Genomic DNA, 22,188 nt, shown 5'->3' on the forward strand with positions numbered 1-22,188 from the left:
GTTTTTTTTAAAAAGTGGTGCTAAGTAAGGTTCTATTTTATTAAGTATCATCCTATTGTAGATTTTAACTGTGATTGATAGCAAAGTAATATCTCTGTAGTTATCCATTCTATCGAGACTGCCCTTTTTTTGGGTATAGGGACAATAAAACCTTGCTTCCATTGTTGAGGTATTATTCTAGTGTTTAAAGCTTGATTCATTATGGCAAGGAGATTGGAATATATATTATACCCAGCATTTTTGAAAGCTTCTGCTCTAATTCCATCAATCCCTGGGGACTTTCTTGCTTTTTGCTTGATCTACTGCTATTTTTAGTTCCTTTTCAGTTAAGTCTTCACAATTTATTGGTAGAGTGGTGGTTAGATGTGGGTCCGCTAGCTGACTTGAATGTCGGGGATTATCAACATTCAGTAATTCTTGAAAGTAGTTTCTCCATTCTTTCATCAAGTTCGATACTGATAGCTGTCTACCGTTTTTGTCATGTGTGACAATATTTTCACTTTTTTGTTTTATGGTGACAGATATAATTTATCATTTGAAAAAGTGTTTCTAGTATCCTCAGTTTTATTATAATTTTCAAGTTCCTCGTAGTATTTATTTATTTGAATTTCTTTGTCTCTGATGATTAGTTTATTGACCCTGTTATTTAAAATGTCTAGTTTATCTTTATTTATTTCATTCCTATTTAAGCGGTAGTGTTTCCTTGCTTTATTCCTTTCATCTATTTATTTTTCAGTTTCACGGGTACGAATACGCACCAATAATGAAAATTTCGTATCTCACAGAAATAATGTTCGCAAGCATACAATTTATCTGTAGCGACACTGCTCAACGAGCAGTGTCGGATTCACTTGTTACGTATAGTGACAAGTGCAAACGAATATCGCCGAGTCTAGCTGCAATTGACCAAACGCGATAAATCCGATACTGCGTTAGATAGCAGTGCATTTGTTTCGTGTAACGATAATTTAAAAAAAAAATTGTTTTCATATTTTCAACAGTGACACTCGTCATAATTCAGCCTTGTATCTATAATTAATAAATAAATATGTTATTTTAACAGAATAAAATAAGATTTACCAAAAATATTTCACCCTCACCACGAACGCATACCAATAATAAAAGTTTCGTATCTCACAGAAATAATGCGCGCAAGCATACAATTTATCTATAGCGACACTGGTCAGAGAGTAGTGTTGGATTCACTTGTTACGTGCAGCGACAAGCGCAAACGAATATCGGCGAGTCTAGCTGCAATTGGCCGAACCGAACGTGATAATTCCCACACTGCGTAAGACTGCAGTGCATTTGTTTCGTAATCTAAAGCGTTAATCGAAGAATTCCAATTATTAACTATTCAATGTCGAAACAAGCTGTAACCTTTAACTTGTTGTACTGCATTTATATAATGTTGTAAGCATTGTTATTATTTATAAACACAAACAAAATTTCATTTTTTCCTTGGGGGTGCTGCAGTGTCGCAATGCTTATGTACGGGCCGCCACTGTTCTACTCTCTACAATAAGCAGCAATCTAATCTGGAATCAGTGGAACACATTTTAGTTTTAAAAGAAATCCGTGGAGGAGTGATTTTTGGTCGTTTAATAAAACAAAGAACATTCGCCACTATATATATCATTCTCTTTTTTACAAGCCAACAAAGAACTGTAGATTTTTTTTAATGTTAAAGCCATTATTTATTTATTAAGGACGATGGAATTTTTAAGCGTTCGAGGGCAAATGTTTATATGCTGTACGTATGTAGTGCACAATAAATTCCAGTACGACCTTTACCTAAAAAAGTGTGTGGGCTAATGTCCACACACTTTTTTAGGCCTTGATTTCTGCCATAAATCGAAGAGGCTAAGTATTTGAAAACTTAGATAAAATTACCCGTAATCTTTGCGAGACTTGGATCACATCTCATAGGGTCAACATACTAGGCGACTGCGTGGATTTTTTTTTCTTCTTGACAGTTAGGTGTGGTCATGAAAGGGAGGATCGCCATGTCTGGAACGTAGTTCTATTTCGGACACCTACCTTCGACCTTTATCCCACTAACTTGATTTGCTGCCACTTTTATGTGTGGCTTGCGTGGTAAAAATGCATTTTTATTACGCCAACTCCTTTTAACTGCATTGAATCGAGAGGTGGAATGCATCGAGCTGATTTTGGGTTAAAGTCGGATATCTGCCAGAATCATGCGAGTGAGTGGGTGGGTGACGTCTGTGGGATGACTTCGATGATGTAGGCGAAGATAGGGAGGGTCATGGACTACTTCGTGACTTGCAGATAGTAACATTAATATTCAGGTCTGTGTTACCGAGATATCACCTCTGCCCACCTGCTAAAACGTGTTTTTTCCGAGGCTGCCAAATAATAATCATAAAAAGTTGATTTATTTTCTTTTAAACAAATAAAAAAAAACCCTCTCGCATTTGTCTCTGTTGCGCAACTTATCTTTTACCAGAATTAGCTTATATGCTTTGATAGTGAACTTTAGAACCATAGCAACAGTCAGCTGCTGTTCCATTTGTCACGCATATCTTGCAGGTGAAGCTTCATTCACGTTTTTTAAAAGTAAAACACGGAAATCAATCGTAAATCGTGATTTTAAAAAACTTTGCAGCGGCTAGAACAGATACATGACAACGTGATTTCAACCAAAGTTAAAATAGCTCTGAAGAACCCCCATTGCTCAATAACGTCAGCGATCATAAGAGTGATTAGTGTGATAAGAAATGTCCCGATTAAAAAATAAACGAAGTAAACTTTTAAACTGAACACGCAATGGAATAAAGGACAAAAATCTTCCAGTCTATTCTGTTTTACGGAAGCAGAAAATTGTAAGCCATGCGAATCCCATCAATGAGAGAAAGACTGCAATCTCATCCAAGTAAAATGTACACACTTGGATTCACAGAATTCACATAAATTAATCCGTAAATGGGCTAAGAGGTAAGATATTCAAAACTTCATTCCAAACTACGATATTAGAAATCATGGCACTTAATTCTCCGTCTCGCACCGAGCAATGAAAATCACTTGAACAGAATGGTGGGAATTAACTATCGCAAATCCTCCCAGAAATAAATATACACTGGTGGACAAACTATTACCTAACCGGTTGAAGAACATTTTTATAATTGTAAATTCTATGTTATACATAGGCAGTCGCATACAAAGACGAAACACCATCCCGTAAACGGACAGCATGGAAAGGTACAACAAAGTAAAACAGCACTACTTACGTACAATGCAGCGTTTTAGTTATGAAACTAAAAAGCTGTCAGTAGCTTTCAGTAGCGGAGAATCTAAATCTGCGCTGGTGGTTGCCAAATATGACCTGAATTGGGAAAGGGGAAGAGGAATATTGAAAACGTAAACTCAGGAAAGCAAACAATCAACAGCCTATCAACTAACTGAACACAGGAACCTGAGATAGGATAAACGATAGAGGGAAACCAACTCAAAAAGCAGTTCAAGATGGGCACTCTTCCTTATCATAACAATCAGTGTACTTTCTGATGATCTCTTGTAATTTATTTATATTTGTGCCTTTCAGAAGTAGCTCTAGTTTGCATACAAAAATATATTTATCCTTACCTTCTAATCGAATTCTGAATATGAACCCAAGCGACAAAATATTAGACATAGTGTGAAATGGACTGATATGCAAAATTAAAATTCTCATTTATTTTCATAAATTATTTAATAAACACGTATCAATAGTTGTTCTTTACAGATTGAAGTATTAAATTTATGAATTTTCTATTTTTGAACTTCATTTTTAATATTAATTATGTATACTTAAATTTCGTGCATGTAAAAAAAAGGAAATACATGCCTACTCCGTATAAGGGAATAAAAAGGCGTTAGCTTATTTATTATTATTTTTATTATAAAGGAAATACAGGAACTTCAGTATCCCAATTTCACTTTAGGGGCTAAAAATTATGTATTGTATACGCTCTTTGTCCGCAAATGATATGGCTTGCAAGCCAAAATAACCACCTTTTCCTGACCGAATAACTTAATCCATGAAAGATAGTTTTGATCCTAGCCCATCAGTTCCCAACCGGTGGTACGCGTACCCCCGGGGGGTACGTGCCTGGCCGTTCAGAAGTACACGAAAAATAATCAAAAACAAGTATGCAAAAACAAATAGGCACTGAACAAAAGTGTCAGTATTTAAAAACAAGGGTTACAATTTATAGAAATGGGTTTAAAAAGGGTACACAAGTGGAAAAAGGTTGGGAACCACTGTCCTAGACAAATAAGAATAAACTGATCTAAGAGTTCTCATACTTGAAGACAAATAATTCTGCATTTTTAAATTATATTTTCCTAAATCGTATATATTCATATTTAAAGTATACGTTATAAATGAAGGATAGAATTCTGGGACTTTCTTCCCTAAGAAGCCATTTCAAAATTGAAATGGATTGCTTAATTTCGACCAGTCAGTTTTGGGTTAAGGGGAAACAATTGATTGAAGTTTTGAAACACATACAATACCACACACACATTCTTGTAAGAAAACGAAACACGAATTAAAAAGTAAACTTACTTTTCTTGGCCAGAGTTAAAATAAATTCTATTCACCGAAACCGTGGCATAACAGCGTTGTTTCCTGTCTATTGCAGTGGGACACCTTATCTCGTTGTAGCTGTCTTTTCTTCTGAATGCGCATGGGAAATTGAAGAACAAAAGATACGGGTCAAACGGATAACACAAGGAAAATGTAACGCAATTTATTCGAGAGAACAAGAATATTGCAATTAAGGAAAGGCGATTTGCTTGCTACTGTCAAAGTATCGAGAGCCGCTAGTACAAGGAACGAGTAGGCAGAGAACCGTAAAATTTGATCGGCGTTTATTAACAATAACGATGTCGCAGGTCGAAGACCTCATGTGCGATAAGCCGTTCAATAATACACCATAATAACCTGATGAGAGAGAACAACCGAAAGAAACAATAACAACATCATTATGGAGATAATACAAGAGACCAGCATCTTTTCTTAGAGGAATACGTAGATCATGATGAATAAATATCCTTATAATCGTGCGGTCATGTCCAAGGGTGAATAGCACGTCTTTTAAGTCCAAACAGGGAACGAAAGTTCAACGAAACACAAGTTTATACACGGATAACCCTCTTGCTTTTTTATTTTAATGATGCAAATATTGCCAGTTTCTAGGATAAGTTTGATAATCTGTAAAACAAAGTATTGTCATATAGATGAAATGTACACCAACGATACTCACACAACAAAACTGATTAAACCGAAAACAAGATAAATTAGCAATAAATCTGCTTTGTATTTACTTTTTTTTTACCATTTCTTAAACTTTTACTCCAATTTTCCATTGTTAACGGTCACGGCCAATTTCAACATGACTGTTTCATAAACTGCTACACTGAAACCCGACTAGGTCGTCCTTCACAGGTCACTGAATTCTTATGTTGTACGTCTGAGGTAAAGTATTTTGTCTCACACGAAGTAGCCATTGTACTATGCTAATTGAATACTGATACGGATATTGAGCCGTTCCTGTTACCAAGGTAACGCATGCAATTTCTGGATCACGATTCGGAGTCTACAGTTTGTAGCCACTGCAATATTTATTCGCGTCACGACAAAAGCAAACCTTGCACTTCTAAGTTAAGTAGATTAAATTTTTATTGATTATCTTTTTTTTTTTTTTTTGTTACTAGGATTCATTATGTTATAATTATAAAAATTAGTTGGGTTGGATTTATTTACTGATTTTTTCTATTATTTCTTTCCTTCCTATATTTCCAGCATTTCTGCAAGTGACGACAGCAATAAAGGTCAAATGACTGGTCGTTTGTCCTCTTCCTGGAATTAATTGCACGTGCCCGTGCCTTAAAAAACGCACTGAACGACCTTGACAATCTCCCACGGTCCATTCACCTGTGACGCATAAGTGCAGATAAGAAAGGTCTTCGGGATAGGGAAGGGAGATCGGTGGTTACACTTACGACCGAAGCAATTAACGCTTGAATTATGTCTTATAAATGCGTGTTCTTCTGACCGGTTTGAGTATCCAATAGGATAAACCACTTGGGTTTCATGAAGAATTCCCTCCCCCAACCCATATGAAGCCGGCTAAACTCACAGTTTAAGAGTCTTTATAAAAGATTCCTTGCATTCTAGACGAGATTCGAACCTAGTTCCTTCTGATTATAAAGCAAATATTGAGTCTCCCCCACCCCCTGGCGACTGCGATACAGTGACACTGGGAAGAGTAAAAGGACGCGATGCAAGTAATTCGCGATCCATTTTGAGTTCTCGAACTGTTTAAGTAACAATATTTATATGTTCCCATAGTTCAGATACCAAACAGCCTAATGTGGCAGTTGTCTAGCACAGCAGTAGATAGTTTCGTGGCGCCAAGCATCATCTCCATTCAAATGATGTTGGATTCCGTTAGCAGTGTATTCAGTTCCCTATTAAACTAAGTTTGTGTCAATACACAGAAATTAATATTCCGATAAACACGGAATGTCCAGAATAGAAAGCAATCGGAGTTAGCAAATTATTAATTTGTTAATAATAATTGCTTTATTAATAATTCCATCAATAATAAAGCAAACATTTTTTCTCCCCGCTTCCCAGAAGAGTTAATTAAAATAATAATATATCTCCATACATTACGAACATAGCACTAATAGAAAAAAAAAATCTTTGTGATTTCACTTGTTGCATTGTCTACTATTTGTGTATGGGTTTTTGTACAGGAGAGACGTAGTAGACAGACCGCGCAGTTAGCCTAGTGGCTTTGCGCTTCGCAACCATATGCCTGGGGAAGGAGTGTCCTAGGTTCGATTCCCGTTGTAGACGTGAGGAATTTGAGGATCTTCCTCAGACATAGCCAAGTTAGCCGGTCTTGGGCGCGGTCAGTAGGGTTTTTCCGCCAGTTTATCTAGCGTTTTTCATCAGGCAAACCGGCCCCGTGAACATACGCCTCTACAGTCAAAAATATTCCCCCCCAGCGGCAGACCAGGAGACGGGTCGGTTGGGAGTAGTACTAACAAGAAGTCGCATCTAAAGTAACACGCGGACCCTGCATAGGAAGCGGGAATAACGCGTAGAAGAAGAAGAGACGTAGTAGACAGGCTGTAGATAAAATCTTATTTATTCACCATTCCTTCTGAAAAGGTAACAGTCGATCTACATTAAGGAAGAAAATCGAATTTAACTAGATCAATTAAAATATAGTTTTTCACCATTCTCGAGTGACATTTAATTTATTAAATGTCCTAATGAGTTTCTACAAGCACATGCGCGTGCCCAAAATGGTCCTGGAAATGAATTAACAGTCTAACAGGGGCGAATGCTGGTCTTGAAATCATGATTGCTCTTGTTATCATTCAGGGAGTGAGAGTTGTTTGAAGTCTGATTAGCGGAATAATGAATTACTGACCATTTAAAACTATATATGTAGAAATTTATGTACATTTAATCATACAAATACAACATTTATTTTACAAATGATATTCTATCTTTTTCAATTTAACTACTTGAATGCAAATTCTACCCTGCGGTTCTTCTTTATGAACTGGTCAATAACATCGTCATAAAAAGTTGGTTGTAACTGAATTTTCCCAAGCAACACGTACACTTGTAAAGGCTGGCTGAAGCTCACTGGCTAGAGCTACTTTGGCTGCGTATGGCCCGTGTTTAAGCAACAGGGTGAGATGACGTGGAGGGAGAGGAAATGGCTATGCGCGCGCATGAAATCACAGTGCTGAAGCGAGGACCTGGATGCTCCCACAACCAAGCAAGCCAAGGTAGCTTTGACTAGACGAGCAAGCATGGGCCTTCGATACACAACGCAAAGCTCAATTATTGACACACAAGCTTAAGACGTCTTCTGTCTATAAAAATAAAAGCCTAAATGAAATGCTTATAAATGCATGCATTTATTAACAAATAAATATTACTTCTTTCTCAATTAATGAGCTTGCGCAGCAAGCATAGAGAATTCGCCACTGCAGTCTAATTAAGTTTTCTTCACATATGAAACATTTTATTGCAGTTCCGTGTCAAGTAACTTAATACGTAACTAACGCAAGATCCTCAAATATAAAATGGAGGTCTGTTTACAGTTCCAGTATGTGACTTTTTTTTTTTTTTTTTTTTTTCGGCGAGTTCGTCGGTACGCTTGTTAATATACTGTCTTCCTGACTTTGCCTCTTGCAGACTTATTACGAGCAATCTACTGAACCGCAACTGACCTGAGAAAAACTAAGGTCAAACTCCTGATCACGGGTGTCTTCCAAGGTCAAACCACACTTATCAGAAAAATTGTCTCTTGAAGTCTTCGGGTCCATTCACCCCCGCAGGAAGGAAATATATGGGGGAAAAGTTCCCAGACGCAATCTTAAAAGGAAGTGAATGTGAATGGGATGCTTCCTTTTAACGCTACGAATAGAACTGTGTGTGTGTGTGTGTGTGTGTGTGTGTGTGTGTGTGTGTGTGTGTGTGTGTGTGTGTGTGTGTGTGTGTGTGTGTGTGTGTGTGTGTGTGTGTGTGAAGTGCTTTGATGAGCGACTGATAATCATCTTCTTTCGATGTTTCCGGGATAATTCCAGTTTCCCGTGAACGAAGAAACAAATTACACATTCGCAGTATTTTCTGGGAGTGGGGAATGAGAAACTAGTCCATTTCTCGAACAGTAAAAAAAAAAAAAAAAAAAAAAAAGTTCCGATTTAATAGTATAGCATCTTCAAATAAGATCTAGAGTGCAAATGCTTTTTTGGTTTTCAAATCTGGCAGAAGACTGTGACGTAACTATTAATTTCAAACTGAACAATATGAAAAATTATATTTTTGTTTTAAATATTGCCTTATGTTATAATTATCTAACTCAGCATTTAATACAAGATAATCACAAACAGTGAAATGTGACAACTTCTAACATTTATATAACATTAAATAGATTATATTTACAGTATATTATAACTATGGTGTCCTTCGTTTTTGATAATTCTCGCAATGTATTCTGTTTCAAAATTATTAAACATTTTCTAATAACTAAATCATAAACCCACGGCAGAGTAATCTGAGTCAGATGCAGATGAAAAAAACGAATTGTTTTTAATAAGAAAATCTTTAAATAAACATGTGAAGGTTTGTCTTTAAACTTTCCAAATAAAATGATCGCTATTCTTAGAAGTAATAATTATTCAAGACAATGTAATCGGATTCTCTTTGTATGCAGCTCTTTCGCTAATCTTTAAGATTTTTAAAGTCCATTAAACTAGTGATTTTCACAATACATTCCTGAAACTTTAATCCTATTTAGTTTCCATCGAAACTAGAATCACTCCCTGCTGCGAAGTTCTAGTATATTATATAATGTTTCTAACCTGAAAAATCAATAATTTACAGCTACGCCTGGACTTCGTGACGATTCTACTCATTATCTGCTCCCCCATCATCGAATTAAGCTTCTTTTCCATCCCGTGTGTGACATAATTTAAGGATACCATCTAATAATAACAATAAAAATAAACAGCTCTTCACAATATTATAGATCATATAAATGGGCTATTAATGCGATCCTAATTCAGTGAAAGGTGTTTTTGATCATGCTCTGTTTAACGTTTAGAAGATAATGGTGTGCTACAGGCAACAATTAAAGATTATTGAAATGATGTGTTATGTTTTCAAATTGTACAAAACAAAAAGGGAAAAATATCAACGAGAAAGAAATCACACCAAGTTCATTACTTCTCATCCACCCAAAGACAATTAATTAGTGGTTATAAAAGCGCTTGATGCCATCTTATCTTTACATCTTCACGAAGAAAGTGGAGGTGGGAATTAAGGAACACAACAGTGTTTCCTTCTGTGTATTGTTAAGCCTACAAAAGCAAATACCTAGTCAGTGTTTTAAAGCTGCTTAGATAGCATATAAGAGATCCTTTCTAAAGAAGCCAATGTTGCCAAAACACGTTCAACATAATAAAGAAAAGTATCGGCATTCTACAAATAAAAAGCTACGTCTTTGCATTTTTTTTAACTTTATACAACTAGTATTTCTCTGTCAGTCAGTCCTGACACCCATGACCTAAATTGCACTCAAACATTTGAGGTCATCTGGCCTCCAGGTACCGAGAGTTAAGAGAGAGAAGAGCAGAACAGCACAAGGAAATACTGACTGCCTTTATTATGGTGTTACTGCTTATCAAAATCTTCAGTAAAGTGATTCATTATGAAATAAATAAATCATAAACCCGCCTCTGTACATGAGACCGAATTCAAAAGAAAAAAAAAAGTCGCTTAGAAGCAAAGGTGGAACCCATTCTTTCGGGAGGAAAAATCCCCGACATGGCAAGGACAGACTGGCAGAAAAAAGGCGTAAGAAAAGCATCTATGCTTACTGACCTAGTAACTTCTAACAACTTGGCGTTGTGGAATTATCACGTGGCTATGTAGGCCGACTGAAACAGTTACAGTAATCTAGTGAGTTAAGTTTTTTTTTTAACAGCATGAGGCAGAACGAATACATCACATGGCTTATTGCAATAAGCCATCCGACATAGCATCCGCGCACGGTGTGACCGCTTATTAATGTGATGAAGCTATAATTTTTTTTTTACTATGTAAAACCAAATAAAAAATAATAAACCTCTGACGCCTTTTTATTGTCCAAAGGAGGGAAGCAGAGCTCTTGTAGTCTTTGGAAATCGGTATCAACAGTAGCAGAGTCTATGACTACCAATGATTTCGAATAGATCGGAAGGATAGTACGATATACAATTGCCCCCCCCCCCCTCTCTCTCTCTCGTGATTCTGACTAAACCAGCATCGTGTATGAAATAGTTCCATATTCGGATTTTCTAAGTTGTCGAGAGAGTGAAAAACCTTTACTTGCCTGTGCCAAATATCGATGAACTTGGATCTGGCTGAAAAAGCATAGAAAAAGTTTCTTTAGTAAACGAATACAATCGAACCTCTGACCGTCTTCTGACAATCTAGTATTATGGTTTGTTGCTACAAGACTACGCAGGCCTTTGCAACAAAATATGAAAACGCTTTGCTTGGCAAATACATACACAAAATGACATTCACTTCTTTTCAAGTTTCAAACGACTGTTCTCGTATTACTTTAGAAGAACTCCTTTGAATTTCTTGCAATGTGTTATTTTAAATTCTGGGTGCAGACTCTTCAGGAAGGACAAAGGATTTTATTTTATTTTATTTTATTTTATGAGACACAGGCCAGATCTTGGATAAAAGTGGGGATGATTGGCTTAGAGTCTAAGCCAGTCATCCCCACGTTTTTCCAAGATCTGGCCTGAGTGGTGGCGAACCTTTTTATGTGCACGTGCCAAAAATTTACCAATCGAATAGCTGAAGTGCTGAGCAGTTTTTAATAGGGGAAAAATTAATAAAAAATTAACCTAACTTAATTAATTAATTTATTTATAATATATATTTATTTATAATATTTTATAAACAATTATAATTTTATAAAAATATTTATACTTTTATAAATAATATTTTATTTTATTTATATTTATATATAAATTAATAATATTATTCAGTGTAAAATCAGGATTATTGTATTATTAAATTGATTTTAATGATGTTAGTTTGGAAAAAAAACGGCAGCGAAAAAAATATTTATGCATTGCAACTCACCATAGAAGTCAGCTGAGCAGGGGAAGCAGCAGAAGGATGTCAACTTGTCGGCGAAACGCTTACCGTATTTAATCGAATATAACCACTTCCCTTCGCGCTATAACTTACGCCCCTGATTTTACTTTACGAAAAAAGACATTAAAAAGTTTTGCATATATCTCGCACACGAAAAATGTTTAAACATGTTCACGTTGAGGCAATAGTAACTCGCTCCCCGCGGTTAACAACACATCCTCCCCAACAGCCAATACACTGCAGATGCAAGAAAAACAAGTAGTTTTATTGTATCCCTAAATAAGGTACAGAGCCTTTTGCAGCCTGTGTAATATATTTCTCAACAAAATAGTGCAATTACAGACAGATGGAATAAAAAAAGGCACTAACTAATGAATCACATGTTCCCCTCTCACAGAATCTATGCTGTATAGACTGAAGCAAAACCATATATTGCACCAGAAACACAGTATCTAACTAAACACTATTGTCCAATTTTTCAATTACATGACCGGCGGGCTCAACTCACACAAAGTGTCACACCAAAGGTTGACACTTTGTGTGAGTTGAGCCTGCCGGTAATGAGCAGTTCCGTCGGAACGATAAATATGTTAAAATCGTGAATGTGTTAAAATTAAGAAATATATAGTGAATGTGGTTATGATAGTTTCAGATGTTATGGAATTCGGTTGAAGAGAATTAGCATTTCAACTCAACAATTGTGGTTGCCTTTGTCTTTAGGTCGTGCATCTTTTGTTAATACCGCACCAATCATATGCACGTCTTCGTAGTTGCTCTCTCGTATAAAACAAAATTTAACTTGTACGTACTGTAACAATTAAAAAAAAGGTTGAATAATTGATAAGCGTGTATAAGGATATCACCTGTAAATCGTTGATGTGCCAGCAAAATTCTTGGACGTGCCATAGGTTCGCCATGGCTTAGACTATCTTGCATTTCTAACACTAAGCGACCCAGCTGCCACCATATTTCCTCGGGGCATGTTCATTTCTCTCCCTTACCGTTGAAATGAAAATAATATACATATAAAACTCGGAAATACTTTTGTGCTTAAAATTTCCAAATTATTTCTCTAACGTCAATAATACAGCTAATAATAATAAATTATTACGTGACACTTCCAAGAACTCATCGCAGGAGGGAACTCTACTCCATTACACAATATCCATCTAATCATCTCCACTACTACTTAATTCTCCTAATATGCAACTGCCATTAACGCCATCTACCGCCCATCACCACCACCAACAGTATTTTTTGTCTGTAAATTGCGTGTGTTCTGATAGTCGATTTGCCTGTATGCGGGATGAAAAACCCTGCTACTTCCGTATGAGATCGGCTAGCTCAATTTCAAATGAAAAAGCAAATCTTAGGCCTTTAAATTATCTCAAAATCACTTACGTTTGCCTACTTCATTTATTTTATTATATATATTTGGATATTTAAAAAATTATTTGTATCACCATGAGGGCTTTCTAGATCTTTCTCCCGTCTCTGTGTCAGAATGACACATCTTTTCGTCTTCTCTAAATTATTTTGCATCCAAGAGAAATAATGCTTAAGCATTGCCTTATTCTTTCCTTGATAGCAAACCGTATATTCTCCTTAAAATAGAAGCCAGTTTAGCAGTGCAAATTAATTTAATATTATCCCCTGTTGACGAATTTTATTTCTTATTTTCCATATTGTAAATAACAGCCAATAGATGGCGACACCACATTACCCATGATTTCGCTACTAGGGCAGCAACAAGGATATCAACATACTCTAATTGTAGAAACTTCACATAATAATACATTTCAATTATTAATGCCTTACATTCACATGTGTGCAATATAATTAAATACATTTTAAGGAAAAAAATATTATATTTACAAATAAAATCTCACGCAGTCTCTCATTTTACTATTATCTTAAAAAATCTTAACTATATAAATTGTCTACACAAAATTCACATGTAATTGAACTGTAGGACTTGATACTATATCACCATGTGTTTTGAGGGAATGTCCACGGCAGTTAATAACAGCTTTTACATATCTTTTTAACATGAGTTTTGCATTGAACCAAGTTCCAAAGGAATGGAAAGAGGGAAAAATTGTTCCGATTCATAAGGGAGGTGATAAGACTAGGGCTTTGAATTATAGGCCCGTCTGTGTGTCTGGAGTTGTGGTTCAGTGTTAAAGAGGTTGGTTAGGATCAAGATTCAGAATGGGTTGACAACAGAAAAATACTCTTTGGTGGCCAGCATGGGTTTGTTAAAGGAAGATCATGTTTTAGCAATCTGCTTACCTATTATAATAAAGTGACAAATGCATTGGATAAGGGTGATGCATACATAGTGGTACATTTAAATTTTGCAAAGGCATTTGATAAATTGCCACATGACAAGCTGGTAATTAAATTGGAATGGATGAGTAGTTCGCTGGATTGGAAATTGGCTGTCTGATAGGGTGTCAGAGCCTCCATAGCTCAGTTAGTATAGACGAACCCCTTCGGTCGGAATGTTCCTCACGTCTTGGACGGGAATAGAACCCTGGGTTCTATTCCCGTCCAAGACGTAAGGAACCTTTATTTGGTCTCTTTCGACTAAACTAAAGGTGAGTTAGTAGGTCTCATAGGGAGGTAGGGGGTTTTTCGCCCCCAGAATAGGCAAACCAGCCCCGTGAACACACACACATGGACTACAGTCACGAATACGTCCCAGACATATGCAGGTCCCGAGCCTGGATAAAACTGGGGGTATTGGAGAAAGCAATGGTGAGCTTCCCTGTAAAAATCTCACCAGGAATACTTTGTGGGCAATGCCTACAAAGTCACCTACGGGTTGGAAACGATTGAAGGGATAAATCAATCAATCAATCGTAGGGTATCAGCGAGTTGTCTATGGAGGAGCGATATCTCAGAAGAGGAAAGTTACTAGTGGTGTACCTCAAGCAATGGCGGCTCGTGCATAGGCACTGCGGAACTGCAGCACCCCCAATTTTTCTCGATATATAAATATATTTATTAATTTATTTATATTTGCTGGTGACATTTAATTTTATCATCAACAATCCTATCCAATTCTCTCATTTTTTATAAAAAATAATAAAAATCCATCTTGTAGCACTTAGGCGGGCGAAGGACGCTAGCAGTACTGTGTTTACCGCAGTGTCATATTGCTACGCGCAAGCATATGCACGTCATAGTGAGATGCGAGCTATTAGCGTAATGCGACGGACAGTGTCGAATTACGCTAATAGCTCTGTTGTTTATTTGCAGTTTGTCCCAGTAGTAGAGTGTTCGTAGTGCTTATCGTGTTTATTTCGTCTCTTTAAATATTTGGACATTATAATTAAAGACATAGCATTTGTTATAGTTTTTATTTTAGAACATTATTGGGGTTATGATAATGGATTTTATTTTTAAGTAATTTTGAATTATACTAAACCGTATAATTTTATTGATAAACAATATTTTTTCATGTTTAATTTTTTTTTAATTTTTATCATAATTTTGATATTTTATCCAAACAAGTATACACTGTACTTACAGTGTGTAAGTATATTTCGAAAGTTACAGCATCCCCACGATTTCAAGCCACGAGCTGCCACTGACCTTAAGGGTCTATTTTGGGTCCATTGCTGTTTAATTTGTATGTAAATGATATTGAGAGAGATCTCAAGGGTGATATGCAGTTGTTTGCAGATGATGCCAAATTGGAGAAAGTTATCAGGAGCAGAGCGGATGATGTGGCTTTGCAAGAGGATTTGAATATACTGGCTGAATTGGTAAATGAGTGGGGATGTCAATTCAATGTTGCAAAGTATAAGGTTTTGAAATTTGGAAAGCAGAGATGGGATGTAGAATATACAATCGGTGAAAATGTCTCGGAAGAGGTAGAGCAGATGAGAGATCTGGGAGCGATTGTGAATAATGACCTAGAATGTCGGGGCATATTGCTAATATTGTGAAGACAGCACAGTGGATAATGCGAATGATGCAGAGGACACTCGCTTGTAGAAGTAAGGATGTTATGGTTCCCTCGTATGAAGCTTTGATCAGCATAGTAATCCATATGCTGCATATGGATTACTATGCGCAGATTTGGTCACCTGGATTTCAAAAAGATAAAGATGTATTGGAAAAGGTCCAGAGACGATTAACTAAAGTGGTTTCTGGTCTCTGGAATGTTGAGCATGAAGACAAATTGACAGAATGCAATTTGCAGAGATTGGTAGATAGGATGAGGAGAGGGGGATATGATCGAGACATAAGCTGTTAAGAGGTCATTACCAGATTAATGTCGGGGAGGTTTTGCATAGAATGGGGGAAAGATAGGGAGAGAACAAGTGAACCCTGGACGCTGTATAAGGAGAGTGTGAGCAAGGGGGTAAGGGGCAGGTGTTTTTTGCATGCATAGTAGTTGGAATGCATTGCCCGAGAGTGTGGTAAGCATGGAGGCAGTGAACACATTTAAAGCGCGGTATGATAAACTGCGTGAGTAACTGTGGGACCTCCCGTCTTTTGACTCCATGGAAGTTTTAATTTTAATAATAATAACAATAATAATAACAGTAATTTAGTATGGAAAAAAAGTTTGGCTAGTAAGCAAAGAAGCTTTGATGCTATCCGAAATTATATAGAAAAAAAGTTATACAGCGGAAGGAGGGATGTAGTCCGATTGTTCAGCATTACATATATTGCTTGATTCAGCTTTGTCCATACCCATACTGTAGGCAGTAAAATCAAATATTGAGATACAGTAAGATTTTTACCTATCAATATGTAAATGCGGATTCTGTCTGAATAAAAATTTTAAAAGCTACTTGAAGTCTAAACAATTAACTAAATACATGTACGTTGGTATTTTTAATTTGATATGCGGAAGATATTAATATACATTTCCGTTCTAATTCTTTTCAGCAACTAGGAACGCTGCAGTGCTTCAAGTAACTTTTTGAATAATGACTCAGCATTTCCACCTTCGACATTCCCACGTATATTTATTTCGATTATCAAGTCTATTTGATGTCACTCAAATTAAGCAATATTTCGTAATTTTTTGCAAGCATGTGGCATATCAGTGAATTCAAACTGCATGATGTATTAGGGTACAGAGTAGTGGGGTTTATCGATGAAGTAAGTAACCGAAAAATAAAAAAAAAATTCTTAAAGTGATTTGAAAGGCGGATTAATTTTGTTACATAGGTAGTGTTGATTCCACAGGACATCTGCTGAATAAATATTTTTTCTCAGTTGAACTAAAGAGTTCGCATCAGTGTGTTCAATATTATTATTACTATTATTACGTGACACCTCCAGGAAGTCCACGGACTCATTATGGGTGGGCATACTAATCTACTTCGCTAAATACATCTCATCCTCTCCACTACGACACAACTACCATCAACGCCATCTATCGCCCATCATCACCAACAACAACAGTATTTTTTGTCTGTAAAAACTGCGTGCGTCCTGAAGGCAGATTTGTCTATATATCACTTTTATATAAAATGAGTTATACTTTTTGATTGAGTCTAAAGCGAGAATAATTAGAAAGGAGTTGAAATAGATGGGTTTTAATGTAGCTAATGGAATATGAGATGTTTAAACTCAATCAGCTATTTTGATGTGATAACAGTGTGTGTGTGTGTGTGTGTGTGTGTGTGTGTGTGTGTGTACGCGCGTGAGCTATCGCAAAGTGACCGAATTACATCAGTAGCTCCTTATTGTCTAATTTAAAATTATAGACACTGTGATTTAAGTTTAAAAAATCCAATAAACAATAAATGTCCTAAATCCAATATTTATGAATAAAGATAAAGAATTTTACTTTTTAAAAAGGGTGACATTATTACCATATCTATTATGTCTACAAAACGGATATTGAGGCTCAAAGCGCAATGAAGTTTGTATTCCATGAAAAGGGAAATCCGTACTAGCTCGAAGTTTAGGCTCTGTCTCTCTCAATGTCTTCATTATATTCATCTTCTGCAAGGGATGGTTTTTCGAGGAGGTATGTAAGAATCTTTCAGCGTTGGTGGGATTTCTGTACACTGAGAAATTAAGTCATTTACCATCAGACTTCTAGGGGAATATCAAGGAAAGTTAACGTCCGCAGTTCTCCAAGTTCAACCATGAACTTTATATTGAGATGTGGACAACAGATAGTTTTGGAAATTTTAAATTCCTCGTAGCATGTCCAAAATGAAGAATATATAACATTTTACCTTTTTATGATATTTTTCTAAGCCTTTCCTTTCAAAAGATTCCATGATTAGGTTAAGTAGCATTGGAGGTGGGGAAGAGGAGGAAGCCCATTGCGAGACCTGATTTTCCCTCTATGTATCCTGAAACCGAAAGAAGTCCAGTGTCTGAACATGACACCGGTATCCGTTGAAAAAGATCTCGAAGAAGATTCAAAGTTTCTTCTCTAAGGACATTTGTGAATACCCTGTAACATTTAGGCTTGTCAGAATATCTGATATTCATATTACCGAAACTCTCTCAATGAAATGTAAACTGGTTTGATGAACGACTCAGTTTTACGTGCGGTGCTACCAGTTGTGACGTATTTTTCTAGATTGGAGGAGGGTGATTGTCTCGTGTGTACACTGGGTCTCAAACGATACCTCTGGTTTATGATTCTTAGGAGACTCCGTAAATTCTTGGAACCAAAAGTTGTTTTGAAGTAATATTTATTTATTTATTTACCGAAGTCATTGGTCTTATTATCCATTTCTCTATAGAAAAAAAAAATTACAAAACAATAGGGAAAGAGGCATAGCATATTCTCCGTTTCAAAGTCATAACCCGCTATCTTATATCTCAGACAGAGTAGAATTTAAAAAGGTTTCAATTTTTCCTCGATCCAGACGATTAACATATTAGCTGACTTTATTCGAATTCAAAGTCTGTTACTTGGAGCTAAACTACCAGCTAGAAATATTCCAAAAATGGAACCCTGCTTTTAAAAAATTACAACAACAACGTCGGCTGTTAAAGCGGATGGAGGAAATGAATCAATCGTCATGGGCTCTGAAGAATATCACAAAAATGAATATCTTACTGAGTTATAAGAAAACACCACATCGGTCTGGATTTGGATAATACATGACGCACACATAAGACCAACGACTTGATATTAAAAAAAAAATTATCAACTAGGCAGAAAACGTAAAACTGCTAGATCACCTGGAAACTATGCTGTAGAGACCAAATATGCATTTTTTTTTTTCAAGTCACTTTAGACTTGCCGCTCTTCAACCCGACATGGGTGCGAATCCCCCCCCCCTCCAACCTGCGAGACATATGTATGGAAGTGTCTTTAGGTGGAAGCAATTTTCATAGTGGTGTGAGACCACCGTCTGCTTATCGGAGGCCTAAAAAAAAAAGTTCTATGATGGGTCTCAGCAGCATGTAATCCTTATCCGCGGTAAAAGTAGGACAAGCTTCCTGAGTGGGAATGGTATTTAAAAATCGCGATATTGAGGGTCTCGGTTGTTCTGAAAGATGTTGCAATGGGATATATTCATAATCAAATAGGGTAATCAAAATCAGCAATACATTGATTTTTATAAATACTGCCTCTACTAATTTGTAAAGAGAGATAGACCTCCACCACCAGCACATATTGCCCAATATTCCATATCACGTTATTATCGTTAACTTAGAATTATGGCCTTAGCTTGGCTAAGAGAAGAATATTAAGTTTGTGGGACGAAGAAACTGCCATCTTCACATAAAATACTGGTTAACTCACCTTCATTTGCAGTCTTATGAAGATCTTGTCTTAGAGGTGTTTGAACCCAGTTCATTCCAGCAAATAGGTAAATATCGCGTCCTCCCCCCCCTCACCAATGACCTGCGAATCCATTCTAAGATGTTTGTGTTGGGGCTTTTAACTTTAAGAAAATTTCTGGCTGTAGAGATATCTTTCAATCAAATTATTATTCTCAAAACATTTTGAAAATCCATAATAAAAACAAATTTCCTGGACATTTCTTTAGAAGTATTTGCTTTGAAACAAGATTTCTTGACGAGAGGATCTAGTGAGAACCAAAAAATAAAATAACATCGCTATAAATAAACAACCTATTTGAAGTGTTCTTCGGGACAAACAATAAAGCGGTAACGAATCTACTCCAAGGGTGTACAATTTCGACTACATCATCAGGAAACGAATATGAAATTAGGTTGTTATTTAATTACTTTCACTTCTTCTATTCCCCTTTAAGGGCCAGGACATTTTAATGCAGCCGATACACCACTTTCTTGCATATCCTCGAATTTTTCTGCCTGTAGATGTATCTAGAGGACGGTCTGCCTGTTTTGAAAGATGAAAAACCCGAGTTTTGTTAATTTAAAAATCTTTAAAAAAAAAAACAGTCTAATAAAAAGAAGTGCATATTTGCATATGTTGCATGATCTCGTGCCATTAATCTTACTCAATTTATCCTGTGAGAATTTTTTGTTTGTTGTAAAGTGCTCTTGATAATTCTTATAGAACTCTTTCTGAAAACTGTACATTCTTGTCTAAAATGACGTACAGGAAAAGAAAGCTTATCGCTTGTTAATCTCTGTTTACTCAATGCATTAGTTTTATCACGCAGCGAACAATTTTAGGGATTCCGAGCAAACCTATCAGTAAAACAAACAAGCTAGCAGCAAACTTGTCATCTGCTGATGGGGATGATACTGCAACTGAGGGGAAGATGGGGGAAAGGGGATTGGAGGAAATATCTGGAGATAAGAGTTTGTTCAACTTGTGGCACAGCACTCTTAAGTCGATTTATTATAGAAAACTTTAGTTCTGCTTGAGATTTTTTATTTTAAGCATTTTTATGATAGGACTATACAAGTCATTTTACAACTCCCATCAACGATAAACAAATATTTGGGAATGTTATTTATATCACTCCTCACATCTGCTGCATAAAAATTTTATAGTTCACAGTACGATGGTTTTCTTGTGATATATAACATACTGAAGATTTTTTTTTTTAAATTTCTAATACTATCAGTGTTTGTCAAATACATATATAACTGCATGCATATAGTTTTAAGCCATTCGATCACTTCATTATATGCAAATTAACAAGACTGAAATATAGCCACTTCTGACACGTAGTTTATCGCACTAGGATGGTTGAACTTCATCGTCTATGCTTGGTCGCTAGAGAAGGATTTCGCTAAGGTAATACAAGTCAACCTTTCGTGAGGAGGATCCACATAAAGTGATGCAACACAACCCAGCATCTCCTTAGCGTAGTTAGAAGATGACGTGGATGTAATTTTTCAATGGAAGATGAGTTAGCATGGAGGATAAACAAGTAAATGGCCAGAAAACGTACAAGACAACAAAAATAGAGAGAGTGTGACAACGTAGTAGAGTCCAAGGTAGGGTAATATAATAATGATATTATCGCCAAACAAAAAAAAAAAAAAAGAAATTCAACTAAACTAGTTGTAGTAGCAGGCTCTTCATGCTTTATAACGTTATAATAAAATGCGATTGGCATTTCTAATAATTTAAAAAGACGACAAAACGCACATAGCAAAAGCAGAATCAGCCTACATTGAGTTGGTAACAGGTATTTATACGCATTCACAAGAAGTTGATAACGGCACAACCTCGAATATTTTTAATATTTTCACCAATAATACTGAGAGGAAGGGGAGTGACAATATTTGTCTCTCCCCTTATTTTTTTGTATAATATAGTCTCAAGTTTTCAGGGGCGAATTCTCCATGCTTGCTGCGCAAGCTCATTAACTGAGAAAGAAGTACTATTTATTTGTTAATAAATGCATGCATTTATAAGCATTCCATTTAGGCTTTTATTTTTGTAGACAGAAGACGTCTTAAGCTTGCGCGGCAATAATTGAGCTTTGCGTTGTGTATCGAAGGCCGATGCTTGCTCGTCTAGTCAAAGCTACCTTGGCTTGCTCGGTTGTAGGAGCTTCCAGGTCCTCGCAGCTGCACTGTGATTTCATGCGCGCGCCTAGCCATTTCACGTCGTCTCACTCTGTTGCTTAAACACAGGCCATACGCAGTCAACGTAGCTCTAGTCAGTGAGCTTCAGCCAGCTTTTACAAGTGTACGTGTTGCTTGGGAAAATTCAGTTACAACCAACTTTTTATGACGATGTTATTGACCAGTTCATAAAGAACCGTAGGGTAGAATTTGTATTCACGTAGCTAAATTGAAAAAGATAGAATATCATTTGTAAAATCAATGTTGTATTTGTATGATTAAATGTACATAAATTTCTAAATAATAGATTTAAATGGTCAGTAATTCATTATTCCGTTAATCAGACTTCAATCACACCTCTCACTCCCTGAATGATAACAAGAGAAAGCGTGAATTTAAATTTGTTGAATTGAATGGAATTTCATTCCAATTCAGCATTCGCCCCTGCAAGTTTTCCCAAACGCATCCTGAATTCATTCTCATTCACCCTTCCTCATTCTGCTCCGTCAAATCAATCTATTTTAGGCGCA

The sequence above is a fragment of the Typopeltis vanoorti genome, chromosome 15, assembly GCF_054136105.1.
Source record: "Typopeltis vanoorti isolate ZY-2024b chromosome 15, IOZ_Tvanoo_1.0, whole genome shotgun sequence".
Taxonomy (NCBI): Eukaryota; Metazoa; Arthropoda; class Arachnida; order Uropygi; family Thelyphonidae; genus Typopeltis; species Typopeltis vanoorti.